The sequence below is a fragment of the Phyllobates terribilis genome, unplaced genomic scaffold (genome assembly GCF_046119375.1).
Source record: "Phyllobates terribilis strain yellow unplaced genomic scaffold, ASM4611937v1 Scaffold_5__5_contigs__length_657084704, whole genome shotgun sequence".
NCBI classification, from domain to species: Eukaryota; Metazoa; Chordata; class Amphibia; order Anura; family Dendrobatidae; genus Phyllobates; species Phyllobates terribilis.
Window position 1 is genome coordinate 320356138 of NW_027362765.1, and position 18203 is coordinate 320374340.

Genomic DNA, 18203 nt, shown 5'->3' on the forward strand with positions numbered 1-18203 from the left:
TGGCCAAAGATCGCTCTATGCCACTGCTACATTGCAGTATAAGGCAAGTGAGCAGTGTCCCACTGTGACTTCCAAGGAGCCACGGCAGCAAGAAGCAACAAAAAGTCATAACCAGTAAGATCTATTTTGACTTGTGGTACCTCGTGGGCCGCCTGGTCACCACCTTTACCTGCATTATGCCGCAATGCCACAGTGGTACAGACATTGTATAGCCAGGTGGAAACGTGGCATATCCACGTCTGAAACAGCAGCACAACACACTGCACATCTTTAATAGAAATGTAATCGTCACATCCACTAATAAACATGTCCATATTACAGCCACAGCAGGACTGTGCACATGTAGTATACAGCTGTTATGTGAGGAGCTCTAGGTGTCCTATCATCACCAAGTACTGGGGGCCCCCGTCACCTATGAGGACTGGGGTCCCCTGTCCCATCACCTGTGAGTAATGGGGGCGCCCGTCCTGTCGCCGAGTAATGGGGGGCCCCCCTCCTATTGCCACCGAGCACTGGGGTCACCACCGAGTATTGGGAGCCCCAGTGTTGTCACCGAGTACTGGGGTCCCCCGTCCGTCACCACCGACTAATGGGGGCGCCCGTCCTGTCGCCGAGTAATGGGCGGCCCCCCTCCTATTGCCACCGAGTACTGGGGTCACCACCGAGTACTGGGAGCCCCAGTGTTGTCACCGAGTACTGGGGTCCCCCGTCCGTCACCACCGACTAATGGGGGCCCCCGTCGCCACTACCCTCCCCCAATCACACAGCAGCAGCGACAGACAATGCTATCAGCACTACGGCCATAGCTGCTCCGGGCACAGCCCGCACTGTGCGCCTCTCGCTGGCAGCAGCCAATCGCTCACAGATGTTGCTACGTTTCCAAAGAGACCATCAGGAACTGGCCCGGCGGAGGGGGATTACTTCCGGGGCGGGAGTCGGTGGTGGTTCTGTGAGTGCTCAGTGTACGTATTGTCCCGAGTGTGCTGACATACAGCTGTGTGCTCCATTACATCCTGTCTGTTGTTATACTGTGCTGTGGCCCGCGGAGATCTCCTGTGTCATTGTCTCTCATCCTATGATGTGTACAGGACGTCTCCTATACATGTATACTACAGTGTGTGCATACAAGCCCCCTATATAGCCCCCGTGTATTATATATACAGGACGTCTCCTATACATGTATACTACAGTGTGTGCATACAAGCCCCCTATATAGCCCCCGTGTATTATATATACAGGACATCTCCTATACATGTATACTACAGTGTGTGCATACAAGCCCCCTATATAGCCCCCGTGTATTATATATACAGGACGTCTCCTATAGATATATACTACAGTGTGTGCATACAAGCCCCCTATATAGCCCCTGTGTATTATATTTATAGGACGTCTCCTATACATGTATACTACAGTGTGTGCATACAAGCCCCCTATATAGCCCCTGTGTATTATATATACAGGACGTCTCCTATACATGTATACTACAGTGTGTGCATACAAGCCCCCTATATAGCCCCCGTGTATTATATATACAGGACGTCTCCTATACATGTATACTACAGTGTGTGCATACAAGCCCCCTATATAGCCCCCGTGTATTATATATACAGGACATCTCCTATACATGTATACTACAGTGTGTGCATACAAGCCCCCTATATAGCCCCCGTGTATTATATATACAGGACGTCTCCTATAGATATATACTACAGTGTGTGCATACAAGCCCCCTATATAGCCCCTGTGTATTATATTTATAGGACGTCTCCTATACATGTATACTACAGTGTGTGCATACAAGCCCCCTATATAGCCCCCGTGTATTATATATACAGGACGTCTCCTATACATGTATACTACAGTGTGTGCATACAAGCCCCCTATATAGCCCCCGTGTATTATATATACAGGATGTCTCCTATAGATATATACTACAGTGTGTGCATACAAGCCCCCTATATAGCCCCTGTGTATTATATTTACAGGACGTCTCCTATACATGTATACTACAGTGTGTGTATACAAGCCCCCTATATAGCCCCCGTGTATTATATATACAGGACGTCTCCTATACATGTATACTACAGTGTGTGCATACAAGCCCCCTATATAGCCCCTGTGTATTATATATACAGGACGTCTCCTATACATGTATACTACAGTGTGTGCATACAAGCCCCCTATATAGCCCCTGTGTATTATATATACAGGACGTCTCCTATACATGTATACTACAGTGTGTGTATACAAGCCCCCTATATAGCCCCCATGTATTATATATACAGGACGTCTCCTATACATGTATACTACAGTGTGTGTATACAAGCCCCCTATATAGCCCCCGTGTATTATATATACAGGACGTCTCCTATACATGTATACTACAGTGTGTGCATACAAGCCCCCTATATAGCCCCTGTGTATTATATATACAGGACGTCTCCTATACATGTATACTACAGTGTGTGCATACAAGCCCCCTATATAGCCCCCGTGTATTATATATACAGGACGTCTCCTATACATGTATACTACAGTGTGTGCATACAAGCCCCCTATATAGCCCCTGTGTATTATATATACAGGATGTCTCCTATACATGTATACTACAGTGTGTGCATACAAGCCCCCTATATAGCCCCTGTGTATTATATATACAGGACCTCTCCTTTAGATATATACTACAGTGTGTCCATACAAGCCCCCTATATAGCCCCTGTGTATTATATTTACAGGACGTCTCCTATACATGTATACTACAGTGTGTATATACAAGCCCCCTATATAGCCCCTGTGTATTATATATACAGGACGTCTCCTATAGATATATACTACAGTGTGTGCATACAAGCCCCCTATATAGCCCCTGTGCATTGTATTTACAGGACGTCTCCTATACATGTATACTACAGTGTGTATATACAAGCCCCCTATATAGCCCCTGTGTATTATATATACAGGACGTCTCCTATAGATATATACTACAGTGTGTGCATACAAGCCCCCTATATAGCCCCCGTGTATTATATATACAGGACGTCTCCTATACATGTATACTACAGTGTGTGCATACAAGCCCCCTATATAGCCCCTGTGTATTATATATACAGGACGTCTCCTATACATGTATACTACAGTGTGTGCATACAAGCCCCCTATATAGCCCCTGTGTATTATATATACAGGACGTCTCCTATACATGTATACTACAGTGTGTGCATACAAGCCCCCTATATAGCCCCTGTGTATTATATATACAGGACGTCTCCTATAGATATATACTACAGTGTGTGCATACAAGCCCCCTATATAGCCCCCGTGTATTATATATACAGGACGTCTCCTATACATGTATACTACAGTGTGTGCATACAAGCCCCCTATATAGCCCCTGTGTATTATATATACAGGACGTCTCCTATACATGTATACTACAGTGTGTGCATACAACCCCCTATATAGCCCCCGTGTATTATATATACAGGACGTCTCCTATACATGTATACTACAGTGTGTGCATACAAGCCCCCTATATAGCCCCTGTGTATTATATATACAGGATGTCTCCTATACATGTATACTACAGTGTGTGCATACAAGCCCCCTATATAGCCCCTGTGTATTATATTTACAGGACGTCTCCTATACATGTATACTACAGTGTGTATATACAAGCCCCCTATATAGCCCCTGTGTATTATATATACAGGACGTCTCCTATAGATATATACTACAGTGTGTGCATACAAGCCCCCTATATAGCCCCTGTGTATTATATTTACAGGACGTCTCCTATACATGTATACTACAGTGTGTATATACAAGCCCCCTATATAGCCCCTGTGTATTATATATACAGGACGTCTCCTATAGATATATACTACAGTGTGTGCATACAAGCCCCCTATATAGCCCCCGTGTATTATATATACAGGACGTCTCCTATACATGTATACTACAGTGTGTGCATACAAGCCCCCTATATAGCCCCTGTGTATTATATATACAGGACGTCTCCTATACATGTATACTACAGTGTGTGCATACAAGCCCCCTATATAGCCCCTGTGTATTATATATACAAGACGTCTCCTATACATGTATACTACAGTGTGTGCATACAAGCCCCCTATATAGCCCCTGTGTATTATATATACAGGACGTCTCCTATAGATATATACTACAGTGTGTGCATACAAGCCCCCTATATAGCCCCCGTGTATTATATATACAGGACGTCTCCTATACATGTATACTACAGTGTGTGCATACAAGCCCCCTATATAGCCCCTGTGTATTATATATACAGGACGTCTCCTATACATGTATACTACAGTGTGTGCATACAAGCCCCCTATATAGCCCCTGTGTATTATATATACAGGACGTCTCCTATACATGTATACTACAGTGTGTGCATACAAGCCCCCTATATAGCCCCTGTGTATTATATATACAGGACGTCTCCTATAGATATATACTACAGTGTGTGCATACAAGCCCCCTATATAGCCCCCGTGTATTATATATACAGGACGTCTCCTATACATGTATACTACAGTGTGTGCATACAAGCCCCCTATATAGCCCCTGTGTATTATATATACAGGACGTCTCCTATACATGTATACTACAGTGTGTGCATACAACCCCCTATATAGCCCCCGTGTATTATATATACAGGACGTCTCCTATACATGTATACTACAGTGTGTGCATACAAGCCCCCTATATAGCCCCTGTGTATTATATATACAGGATGTCTCCTATACATGTATACTACAGTGTGTGCATACAAGCCCCCTATATAGCCCCTGTGTATTATATTTACAGGACGTCTCCTATACATGTATACTACAGTGTGTATATACAAGCCCCCTATATAGCCCCTGTGTATTATATATACAGGACGTCTCCTATAGATATATACTACAGTGTGTGCATACAAGCCCCCTATATAGCCCCTGTGTATTATATTTACAGGACGTCTCCTATACATGTATACTACAGTGTGTATATACAAGCCCCCTATATAGCCCCTGTGTATTATATATACAGGACGTCTCCTATAGATATATACTACAGTGTGTGCATACAAGCCCCCTATATAGCCCCCGTGTATTATATATACAGGACGTCTCCTATACATGTATACTACAGTGTGTGCATACAAGCCCCCTATATAGCCCCTGTGTATTATATATACAGGACGTCTCCTATACATGTATACTACAGTGTGTGCATACAAGCCCCCTATATAGCCCCTGTGTATTATATATACAAGACGTCTCCTATACATGTATACTACAGTGTGTGCATACAAGCCCCCTATATAGCCCCTGTGTATTATATATACAGGACGTCTCCTATAGATATATACTACAGTGTGTGCATACAAGCCCCCTATATAGCCCCCGTGTATTATATATACAGGACGTCTCCTATACATGTATACTACAGTGTGTGCATACAAGCCCCCTATATAGCCCCTGTGTATTATATATACAGGACGTCTCCTATACATGTATACTACAGTGTGTGCATACAAGCCCCCTATATAGCCCCTGTGTATTATATATACAGGACGTCTCCTATACATGTATACTACAGTGTGTGCATACAAGCCCCCTATATAGCCCCTGTGTATTATATATACAGGACGTCTCCTATAGATATATACTACAGTGTGTGCATACAAGCCCCCTATATAGCCCCCGTGTATTATATATACAGGACGTCTCCTATACATGTATACTACAGTGTGTGCATACAAGCCCCCTATATAGCCCCTGTGTATTATATATACAGGACGTCTCCTATACATGTATACTACAGTGTGTGCATACAACCCCCTATATAGCCCCCGTGTATTATATATACAGGACGTCTCCTATACATGTATACTACAGTGTGTGCATACAAGCCCCCTATATAGCCCCTGTGTATTATATATACAGGATGTCTCCTATACATGTATACTACAGTGTGTGCATACAAGCCCCCTATATAGCCCCTGTGTATTATATTTACAGGACGTCTCCTATACATGTATACTACAGTGTGTATATACAAGCCCCCTATATAGCCCCTGTGTATTATATATACAGGACGTCTCCTATAGATATATACTACAGTGTGTGCATACAAGCCCCCTATATAGCCCCTGTGTATTATATTTACAGGACGTCTCCTATACATGTATACTACAGTGTGTATATACAAGCCCCCTATATAGCCCCTGTGTATTATATATACAGGACGTCTCCTATAGATATATACTACAGTGTGTGCATACAAGCCCCCTATATAGCCCCCGTGTATTATATATACAGGACGTCTCCTATACATGTATACTACAGTGTGTGCATACAAGCCCCCTATATAGCCCCTGTGTATTATATATACAGGACGTCTCCTATACATGTATACTACAGTGTGTGCATACAAGCCCCCTATATAGCCCCTGTGTATTATATATACAAGACGTCTCCTATACATGTATACTACAGTGTGTGCATACAAGCCCCCTATATAGCCCCTGTGTATTATATATACAGGACGTCTCCTATAGATATATACTACAGTGTGTGCATACAAGCCCCCTATATAGCCCCCGTGTATTATATATACAGGACGTCTCCTATACATGTATACTACAGTGTGTGCATACAAGCCCCCTATATAGCCCCTGTGTATTATATATACAGGACGTCTCCTATAGATATATACTACAGTGTGTGCATACAAGCCCCCTATATAGCCCCTGTGTATTATATTTACAGGACGTCTCCTATACATGTATACTACAGTGTGTGCATACAAGCCCCCTATATAGCCCCTGTGTATTATATATACAGGACGTCTCCTATACATGTATACTACAGTGTGTGCATACAAGCCCCCTATATAGCCCCTGTGTATTATATATACAGGACGTCTCCTATACATGTATACTACAGTGTGTGCATACAAGCCCCCTATAATAGCCCCCATGTATTATATATACAGGACGTCTCCTATACATGTATACTACAGTGTGTGCATACAAGCCCCCTATATAGCCCCTGTGTATTATATATACAGGACGTCTCCTATAGATATATACTACAGTGTGTGCATACAAGCCCCCTATATAGCCCCCGTGTATTATATATACAGGACGTCTCCTATACATGTATACTACAGTGTGTGCATACAAGCCCCCTATATAGCCCCTGTGTATTATATATACAGGACGTCTCCTATACATGTATACCACAGTGTGTGCATGCAAGCCCCCTATATAGCCCCTGTGTATTATATATACAGGACGTCTCCTATAGATATATACTACAGTGTGTGCATACAAGCCCCCTATATAGCCCCCGTGTATTATATATACAGGATGTCTCCTATACATGTATACTACAGTGTGTGCATACAAGCCCCCTATATAGCCCCTGTGTATTATATATACAGGACGTCTCCTATAGATATATACTACAGTGTGTGTATACAAGCCCCCTATATAGCCCCTGTGTATTATATATACAGGACGTCTCCTATACATGTATACTACAGTGTGTGCATACAAGCCCCCTATATAGCCCCTGTGTATTATATATACAGGACGTCTCCTATACATGTATACTACAGTGTGTGCATACAAGCCCCCTATAATAGCCCCCGTGTATTATATATACAGGACGTCTCCTATACATGTATACTACAGTGTGTGCATACAAGCCCCCTATATAGCCCCTGTGTATTATATATACAGGACGTCTCCTACAGATATATACTACAGTGTGTGCATACAAGCCCCCTATATAGCCCCCGTGTATTATATATACAGGACGTCTCCTATACATGTATACTACAGTGTGTGCATGCAAGCCCCCTATATAGCCCCTGTGTATTATATATACAGGACGTCTCCTATACATGTATACTACAGTGTGTGCATACAAGCCCCCGTGTATTATATATACAGGACGTCTCCTATACATGTATACTACAGTGTGTATATACAAGCCCCCTATATAGCCCCCGTGTATTATATATACAGGACGTCTCCTATACATGTATACTACAGATATGTGTGTGCATACAAGCCCCCCGTATAGCCCCTATGTATTATATATACAGGACGTCTCCTATACATGTATACTACAGTGTGTATATACAAGCCCCCTATATAGCCCCCGTGTATTATATATACAGGACATCTCCTATACATGTATACTACAGATATGTGTGTGCATGCAAGCCCCCTATATAGCCCCTGTGTATTATATATACAGGACGTCTCCTATACATGTATACTACAGATATGTGTGTGCATACAAGCCCCCTATATAGCCCCCGTGTATTCTATATACAGGACGTCTCCTATAGATATTTACTACAGTGTATGTATACAAGCCCTCTATATAGCCCCCATGTATTATATATACAGGACGTCTCCTATACATGTATACTACAGTGTGTGTATACAAGCCCCCTATATAGTCCCTGTATATTATATATACAGGACGTCTCCTATACATGTATACTACAGATATGTGTGTGCATACAAGCCCCCTATATAGCCCCCGTGTATTCTATATACAGGACGTCTCCTATAGATATTTACTACAGTGTATGTATACAAGACCCCTATATAGCCCCTGTGTATTATATATACAGGACGTCTCCTATACATGTATACTACAGTGTGTGCATACAAGCCCCCTATATAGCCCCTGTGTATTATATATACAGGACGTCTCCTATACATGTATACTACAGTGTGTGCATACAAGCCCCCTATATAGCCCCTGTGTATTATATATACAGGACGTCTCCTATACATGTATACTACAGTGTGTGCATACAAGCCCCCTATATAGCCCCTGTGTATTATATATACAGGACGTCTCCTATACATGTATACTACAGTGTGTATATACAAGCCCCCGTGTATTATATATACAGGACGTCTTCTATACATGTATACTACAGATATGTGTGTGCATGCAAGCCCCCTATATAGCCCCTGTGTATTATATATACAGGACGTCTCCTATAGATATATACTACAGTGTGTGTATACAAGCCCCCTATATAGCCCCTGTGTATTATATATACAGGACGTCTCCTATACATGTATACTACAGTGTGTGTATACAAGCCCCCTATATAGCCCCCGTGTATTATATATACAGGACGTCTCCTATAGATATATACTACAGTGTATGTATACAAGCCCCCTATATTACGCCCGTGTATTATATATACAGGACGTCTCCTATAGATATATACTACAGTGTGTGTATACAAGCCCCCTATAATAGCCCCCGTGTATTATATATACAGGACGTCTCCTATAGATATATACTACAGTGTGTGTATACAAGCCCCCTATATAGCCCCTGTGTATTATATATACAGGACGTCTCCTATACATGTATACTACAGTGTGTGCATACAAGCCCCCGTATATTCTATATACAGGACGTCTCCTATAGATATTTACTACAGTGTATGTATACAAGCCCCCTATATAGCCCCCGTGTATTATATATACAGGACGTCTCCTATAGATATATACTACAGTGTGTGTATACAAGCCCCCTATATAGCCCTTGTGTATTATATATACAGGACGTCTCCTATACATGTATACTACAGTGTGTGCATACAAGCCCCCTATATAGCCCCTGTGTATTATATATACAAGACGTCTCCTATACATGTATACTACAGTGTGTGCATACAAGCCCCCTATATAGCCCCTGTGTATTATATATACAGGACGTCTCCTATACATGTATACTACAGTGTGTGCATACAAGCCCCCTATATAGCCCCTGTGTATTATATATACAGGACGTCTCCTATACATGTATACTACAGTGTGTATATACAAGCCCCCTATATAGCCCCCGTGTATTATATATACAAGACGTCTCCTATAGATATATACTACAGTGTATGTATACAAGCCCCCTATATAGCCCCTGTGTATTATATATACAGGACGTCTCCTATAGATATATACTACAGTGTGTGTATACAAGCCCCCTATAATAGCCCCCGTGTATTATATATACAGGACGTCTCCTATAGATATATACTACAGTGTGTGTATACAAGCCCCCTATATAGCCCCTGTGTATTATATATACAGGACGTCTCCTATACATGTATACTACAGTGTGTGCATACAAGCCCCCGTGTATTCTATATACAGGACGTCTCCTATAGATATTTACTACAGTGTATGTATACAAGCCCCCTATATAGCCCCCGTGTATTATATATACAGGACGTCTCCTATAGATATATACTACAGTGTGTGTATACAAGCCCCCTATATAGCCCCTGTGTATTATATATACAGGACGTCTCCTATACATGTATACTACAGTGTGTATATACAAGCCCCCTATATAGCCCCCGTGTATTATATATACAGGACGTCTCCTATAGATATATACTACAGTGTATGTATACAAGCCCCCTATATAGCCCCTGTGTATTATATATACAGGACGTCTCCTATACATGTATACTACAGTGTGTATATACAAGCCCCCTATATAGCCCCCGTGTATTATATATACAGGACGTCTCCTATACATGTATACTACAGTGTGTGCATACAAGCCCCCTATATAGACCCCGTGTATTATATATACAGTACGTCTCCTATACATGTATACTACAGTGTGTGCATACAAGCCCCCTATATAGCCCCCGTGTATTATATATACAGGACATCTCCTATACATGTATACTACAGTGTGTGCATACAAGCCCCCTATATAGCCCCTGTGTATTATATATACAGGACGTCTCCTATACATGTATACTACAGTGTGTGCATACAAGCCCCCTATAATAGCCCCCGTGTATTATATATACAGGATGTCTCCTATACATGTATACTACAGTGTGTGCATACAAGCCCCCTATATAGCCCCCGTGTATTATATATACAGGACGTCTCCTATACATGTATACTACAGTGTGTGCATACAAGCCCCCTATATAGCCCCTGTGTATTATATATACAGGACGTCTCCTATACATGTATACTACAGTGTGTGCATACAAGCCCCCTATATAGCCCCCGTGTATTATATATACATGACGTCTCCTATAGATATATACTACAGTGTGTGCATACAAGCCCCCTATATAGCCCCCGTGTATTATATATACAGGACGTCTCCTATACATGTATACTACAGTGTGTGCATACAAGCCCCCTATATAGCCCCCGTGTATTATATATACAGGACGTCTCCTATACATGTATACTACAGTGTGTATATACAAGCCCCCTATATAGCCCCCGTGTATTATATATACAGGACCTCTCCTATACATGTATACTACAGATATGTGTGTGCATGCAAGCCCCCTATATAGCCCCTGTGTATTATATATACAGACGTCTCCTATACATGTATACTACAGTGTGTGCATACAAGCCCCCTATATAGCCCTTGTGTATTATATATACAGGACGTCTCCTATACATGTATACTACAGATATGTGTGTGCATACAAGCCCCCTATATAGCCCCCATGTATTATATATACAGGACGTCTCCTATACATGTATACTACAGTGTGTGCATACAAGCCCCCTATATAGCCCCCGTGTATTATATATACAGGACGTCTCCTATACATGTATACTACAGTGTGTGCATACAAGCCCCCTATATAGCCCCCGTGTATTATATATACAGGACGTCTCCTATAGATATATACTACAGTGTGTGCATACAAGCCCCCTATATAGCCCCCGTGTATTATATATACAGGACGTCTCCTATACATGTATACTACAGTGTGTGCATACAAGCCCCCTATATAGCCCCTGTGTATTATATATACAGGACGTCTCCTATACATGTATACTACAGTGTGTGCATACAAGCCCCCTATATAGCCCCTGTGTATTATATATACAGGACGTCTCCTATAGATATATACTACAGTGTGTGCATACAAGCCCCCTATATAGCCCCCGTGTATTATATATACAGGACGTCTCCTATACATGTATACTACAGTGTGTGCATACAAGCCCCCTATATAGCCCCTGTGTATTATATATACAGGACGTCTCCTATACATGTATACTACAGTGTGTGCATACAACCCCCTATATAGCCCCCGTGTATTATATATACAGGACGTCTCCTATACATGTATACTACAGTGTGTGCATACAAGCCCCCTATATAGCCCCTGTGTATTATATATACAGGATGTCTCCTATACATGTATACTACAGTGTGTGCATACAAGCCCCCTATATAGCCCCTGTGTATTATATTTACAGGACGTCTCCTATACATGTATACTACAGTGTGTATATACAAGCCCCCTATATAGCCCCTGTGTATTATATATACAGGACGTCTCCTATAGATATATACTACAGTGTGTGCATACAAGCCCCCTATATAGCCCCTGTGTATTATATTTACAGGACGTCTCCTATACATGTATACTACAGTGTGTATATACAAGCCCCCTATATAGCCCCTGTGTATTATATATACAGGACGTCTCCTATAGATATATACTACAGTGTGTGCATACAAGCCCCCTATATAGCCCCCGTGTATTATATATACAGGACGTCTCCTATACATGTATACTACAGTGTGTGCATACAAGCCCCCTATATAGCCCCTGTGTATTATATATACAGGACGTCTCCTATACATGTATACTACAGTGTGTGCATACAAGCCCCCTATATAGCCCCTGTGTATTATATATACAAGACGTCTCCTATACATGTATACTACAGTGTGTGCATACAAGCCCCCTATATAGCCCCTGTGTATTATATATACAGGACGTCTCCTATAGATATATACTACAGTGTGTGCATACAAGCCCCCTATATAGCCCCCGTGTATTATATATACAGGACGTCTCCTATACATGTATACTACAGTGTGTGCATACAAGCCCCCTATATAGCCCCTGTGTATTATATATACAGGACGTCTCCTATAGATATATACTACAGTGTGTGCATACAAGCCCCCTATATAGCCCCTGTGTATTATATTTACAGGACGTCTCCTATACATGTATACTACAGTGTGTGCATACAAGCCCCCTATATAGCCCCTGTGTATTATATATACAGGACGTCTCCTATACATGTATACTACAGTGTGTGCATACAAGCCCCCTATATAGCCCCTGTGTATTATATATACAGGACGTCTCCTATACATGTATACTACAGTGTGTGCATACAAGCCCCCTATAATAGCCCCCATGTATTATATATACAGGACGTCTCCTATACATGTATACTACAGTGTGTGCATACAAGCCCCCTATATAGCCCCTGTGTATTATATATACAGGACGTCTCCTATAGATATATACTACAGTGTGTGCATACAAGCCCCCTATATAGCCCCCGTGTATTATATATACAGGACGTCTCCTATACATGTATACTACAGTGTGTGCATACAAGCCCCCTATATAGCCCCTGTGTATTATATATACAGGACGTCTCCTATACATGTATACCACAGTGTGTGCATGCAAGCCCCCTATATAGCCCCTGTGTATTATATATACAGGACGTCTCCTATAGATATATACTACAGTGTGTGCATACAAGCCCCCTATATAGCCCCCGTGTATTATATATACAGGATGTCTCCTATACATGTATACTACAGTGTGTGCATACAAGCCCCCTATATAGCCCCTGTGTATTATATATACAGGACGTCTCCTATAGATATATACTACAGTGTGTGTATACAAGCCCCCTATATAGCCCCTGTGTATTATATATACAGGACGTCTCCTATACATGTATACTACAGTGTGTGCATACAAGCCCCCTATATAGCCCCTGTGTATTATATATACAGGACGTCTCCTATACATGTATACTACAGTGTGTGCATACAAGCCCCCTATAATAGCCCCCGTGTATTATATATACAGGACGTCTCCTATACATGTATACTACAGTGTGTGCATACAAGCCCCCTATATAGCCCCTGTGTATTATATATACAGGACGTCTCCTACAGATATATACTACAGTGTGTGCATACAAGCCCCCTATATAGCCCCCGTGTATTATATATACAGGACGTCTCCTATACATGTATACTACAGTGTGTGCATGCAAGCCCCCTATATAGCCCCTGTGTATTATATATACAGGACGTCTCCTATACATGTATACTACAGTGTGTGCATACAAGCCCCCGTGTATTATATATACAGGACGTCTCCTATACATGTATACTACAGTGTGTATATACAAGCCCCCTATATAGCCCCCGTGTATTATATATACAGGACGTCTCCTATACATGTATACTACAGATATGTGTGTGCATACAAGCCCCCCGTATAGCCCCTATGTATTATATATACAGGACGTCTCCTATACATGTATACTACAGTGTGTATATACAAGCCCCCTATATAGCCCCCGTGTATTATATATACAGGACATCTCCTATACATGTATACTACAGATATGTGTGTGCATGCAAGCCCCCTATATAGCCCCTGTGTATTATATATACAGGACGTCTCCTATACATGTATACTACAGATATGTGTGTGCATACAAGCCCCCTATATAGCCCCCGTGTATTCTATATACAGGACGTCTCCTATAGATATTTACTACAGTGTATGTATACAAGCCCTCTATATAGCCCCCATGTATTATATATACAGGACGTCTCCTATACATGTATACTACAGTGTGTGTATACAAGCCCCCTATATAGTCCCTGTATATTATATATACAGGACGTCTCCTATACATGTATACTACAGATATGTGTGTGCATACAAGCCCCCTATATAGCCCCCGTGTATTCTATATACAGGACGTCTCCTATAGATATTTACTACAGTGTATGTATACAAGACCCCTATATAGCCCCTGTGTATTATATATACAGGACGTCTCCTATACATGTATACTACAGTGTGTGCATACAAGCCCCCTATATAGCCCCTGTGTATTATATATACAGGACGTCTCCTATACATGTATACTACAGTGTGTGCATACAAGCCCCCTATATAGCCCCTGTGTATTATATATACAGGACGTCTCCTATACATGTATACTACAGTGTGTGCATACAAGCCCCCTATATAGCCCCTGTGTATTATATATACAGGACGTCTCCTATACATGTATACTACAGTGTGTATATACAAGCCCCCGTGTATTATATATACAGGACGTCTTCTATACATGTATACTACAGATATGTGTGTGCATGCAAGCCCCCTATATAGCCCCTGTGTATTATATATACAGGACGTCTCCTATAGATATATACTACAGTGTGTGTATACAAGCCCCCTATATAGCCCCTGTGTATTATATATACAGGACGTCTCCTATACATGTATACTACAGTGTGTGTATACAAGCCCCCTATATAGCCCCCGTGTATTATATATACAGGACGTCTCCTATAGATATATACTACAGTGTATGTATACAAGCCCCCTATATTACGCCCGTGTATTATATATACAGGACGTCTCCTATAGATATATACTACAGTGTGTGTATACAAGCCCCCTATAATAGCCCCCGTGTATTATATATACAGGACGTCTCCTATAGATATATACTACAGTGTGTGTATACAAGCCCCCTATATAGCCCCTGTGTATTATATATACAGGACGTCTCCTATACATGTATACTACAGTGTGTGCATACAAGCCCCCGTATATTCTATATACAGGACGTCTCCTATAGATATTTACTACAGTGTATGTATACAAGCCCCCTATATAGCCCCCGTGTATTATATATACAGGACGTCTCCTATAGATATATACTACAGTGTGTGTATACAAGCCCCCTATATAGCCCTTGTGTATTATATATACAGGACGTCTCCTATACATGTATACTACAGTGTGTGCATACAAGCCCCCTATATAGCCCCTGTGTATTATATATACAAGACGTCTCCTATACATGTATACTACAGTGTGTGCATACAAGCCCCCTATATAGCCCCTGTGTATTATATATACAGGACGTCTCCTATACATGTATACTACAGTGTGTGCATACAAGCCCCCTATATAGCCCCTGTGTATTATATATACAGGACGTCTCCTATACATGTATACTACAGTGTGTATATACAAGCCCCCTATATAGCCCCCGTGTATTATATATACAAGACGTCTCCTATAGATATATACTACAGTGTATGTATACAAGCCCCCTATATAGCCCCTGTGTATTATATATACAGGACGTCTCCTATAGATATATACTACAGTGTGTGTATACAAGCCCCCTATAATAGCCCCCGTGTATTATATATACAGGACGTCTCCTATAGATATATACTACAGTGTGTGTATACAAGCCCCCTATATAGCCCCTGTGTATTATATATACAGGACGTCTCCTATACATGTATACTACAGTGTGTGCATACAAGCCCCCGTGTATTCTATATACAGGACGTCTCCTATAGATATTTACTACAGTGTATGTATACAAGCCCCCTATATAGCCCCCGTGTATTATATATACAGGACGTCTCCTATAGATATATACTACAGTGTGTGTATACAAGCCCCCTATATAGCCCCTGTGTATTATATATACAGGACGTCTCCTATACATGTATACTACAGTGTGTATATACAAGCCCCCTATATAGCCCCCGTGTATTATATATACAGGACGTCTCCTATAGATATATACTACAGTGTATGTATACAAGCCCCCTATATAGCCCCTGTGTATTATATATACAGGACGTCTCCTATACATGTATACTACAGTGTGTATATACAAGCCCCCTATATAGCCCCCGTGTATTATATATACAGGACGTCTCCTATACATGTATACTACAGTGTGTGCATACAAGCCCCCTATATAGACCCCGTGTATTATATATACAGTACGTCTCCTATACATGTATACTACAGTGTGTGCATACAAGCCCCCTATATAGCCCCCGTGTATTATATATACAGGACATCTCCTATACATGTATACTACAGTGTGTGCATACAAGCCCCCTATATAGCCCCTGTGTATTATATATACAGGACGTCTCCTATACATGTATACTACAGTGTGTGCATACAAGCCCCCTATAATAGCCCCCGTGTATTATATATACAGGATGTCTCCTATACATGTATACTACAGTGTGTGCATACAAGCCCCCTATATAGCCCCCGTGTATTATATATACAGGACGTCTCCTATACATGTATACTACAGTGTGTGCATACAAGCCCCCTATATAGCCCCTGTGTATTATATATACAGGACGTCTCCTATACATGTATACTACAGTGTGTGCATACAAGCCCCCTATATAGCCCCCGTGTATTATATATACATGACGTCTCCTATAGATATATACTACAGTGTGTGCATACAAGCCCCCTATATAGCCCCCGTGTATTATATATACAGGACGTCTCCTATACATGTATACTACAGTGTGTGCATACAAGCCCCCTATATAGCCCCCGTGTATTATATATACAGGACGTCTCCTATACATGTATACTACAGTGTGTATATACAAGCCCCCTATATAGCCCCCGTGTATTATATATACAGGACCTCTCCTATACATGTATACTACAGATATGTGTGTGCATGCAAGCCCCCTATATAGCCCCTGTGTATTATATATACAGACGTCTCCTATACATGTATACTACAGTGTGTGCATACAAGCCCCCTATATAGCCCTTGTGTATTATATATACAGGACGTCTCCTATACATGTATACTACAGATATGTGTGTGCATACAAGCCCCCTATATAGCCCCCATGTATTATATATACAGGACGTCTCCTATACATGTATACTACAGTGTGTGCATACAAGCCCCCTATATAGCCCCCGTGTATTATATATACAGGACGTCTCCTATACATGTATACTACAGTGTGTGCATACAAGCCCCCTATATAGCCCCCGTGTATTATATATACAGGACGTCTCCTATAGATATATACTACAGTGTGTGCATACAAGCCCCCTATATAGCCCCCGTGTATTATATATACAGGACGTCTCCTATACATGTATACTACAGTGTGTGCATACAAGCCCCCTATATAGCCCCCGTGTATTATATATACAGGACGTCTCCTATACATGTATACTACAGTGTGTATATA

The 18203-nt window shown here is 41.5% G+C and overlaps 1 protein-coding gene across 3 annotated transcripts in view; it reads left to right on the forward strand.

Annotated features, from left to right (window-relative positions):
* The first annotated feature begins 806 nt into the window (after nt 1-806).
* The window catches only part of LOC141273120 (uncharacterized), a 53768-nt gene continuing 36371 nt past the window's right edge, over nt 807-18203 (forward strand). For 2 of the 3 annotated variants that reach the window (XM_073684536.1, XM_073684538.1), the window contains exon 1: nt 807-962. The gene's annotated coding sequence lies outside the window, so the exon portion shown is untranslated. The remainder of the gene's footprint in view (nt 963-18203) is intronic. The other variant, XM_073684537.1, reaches the window with a different exon arrangement.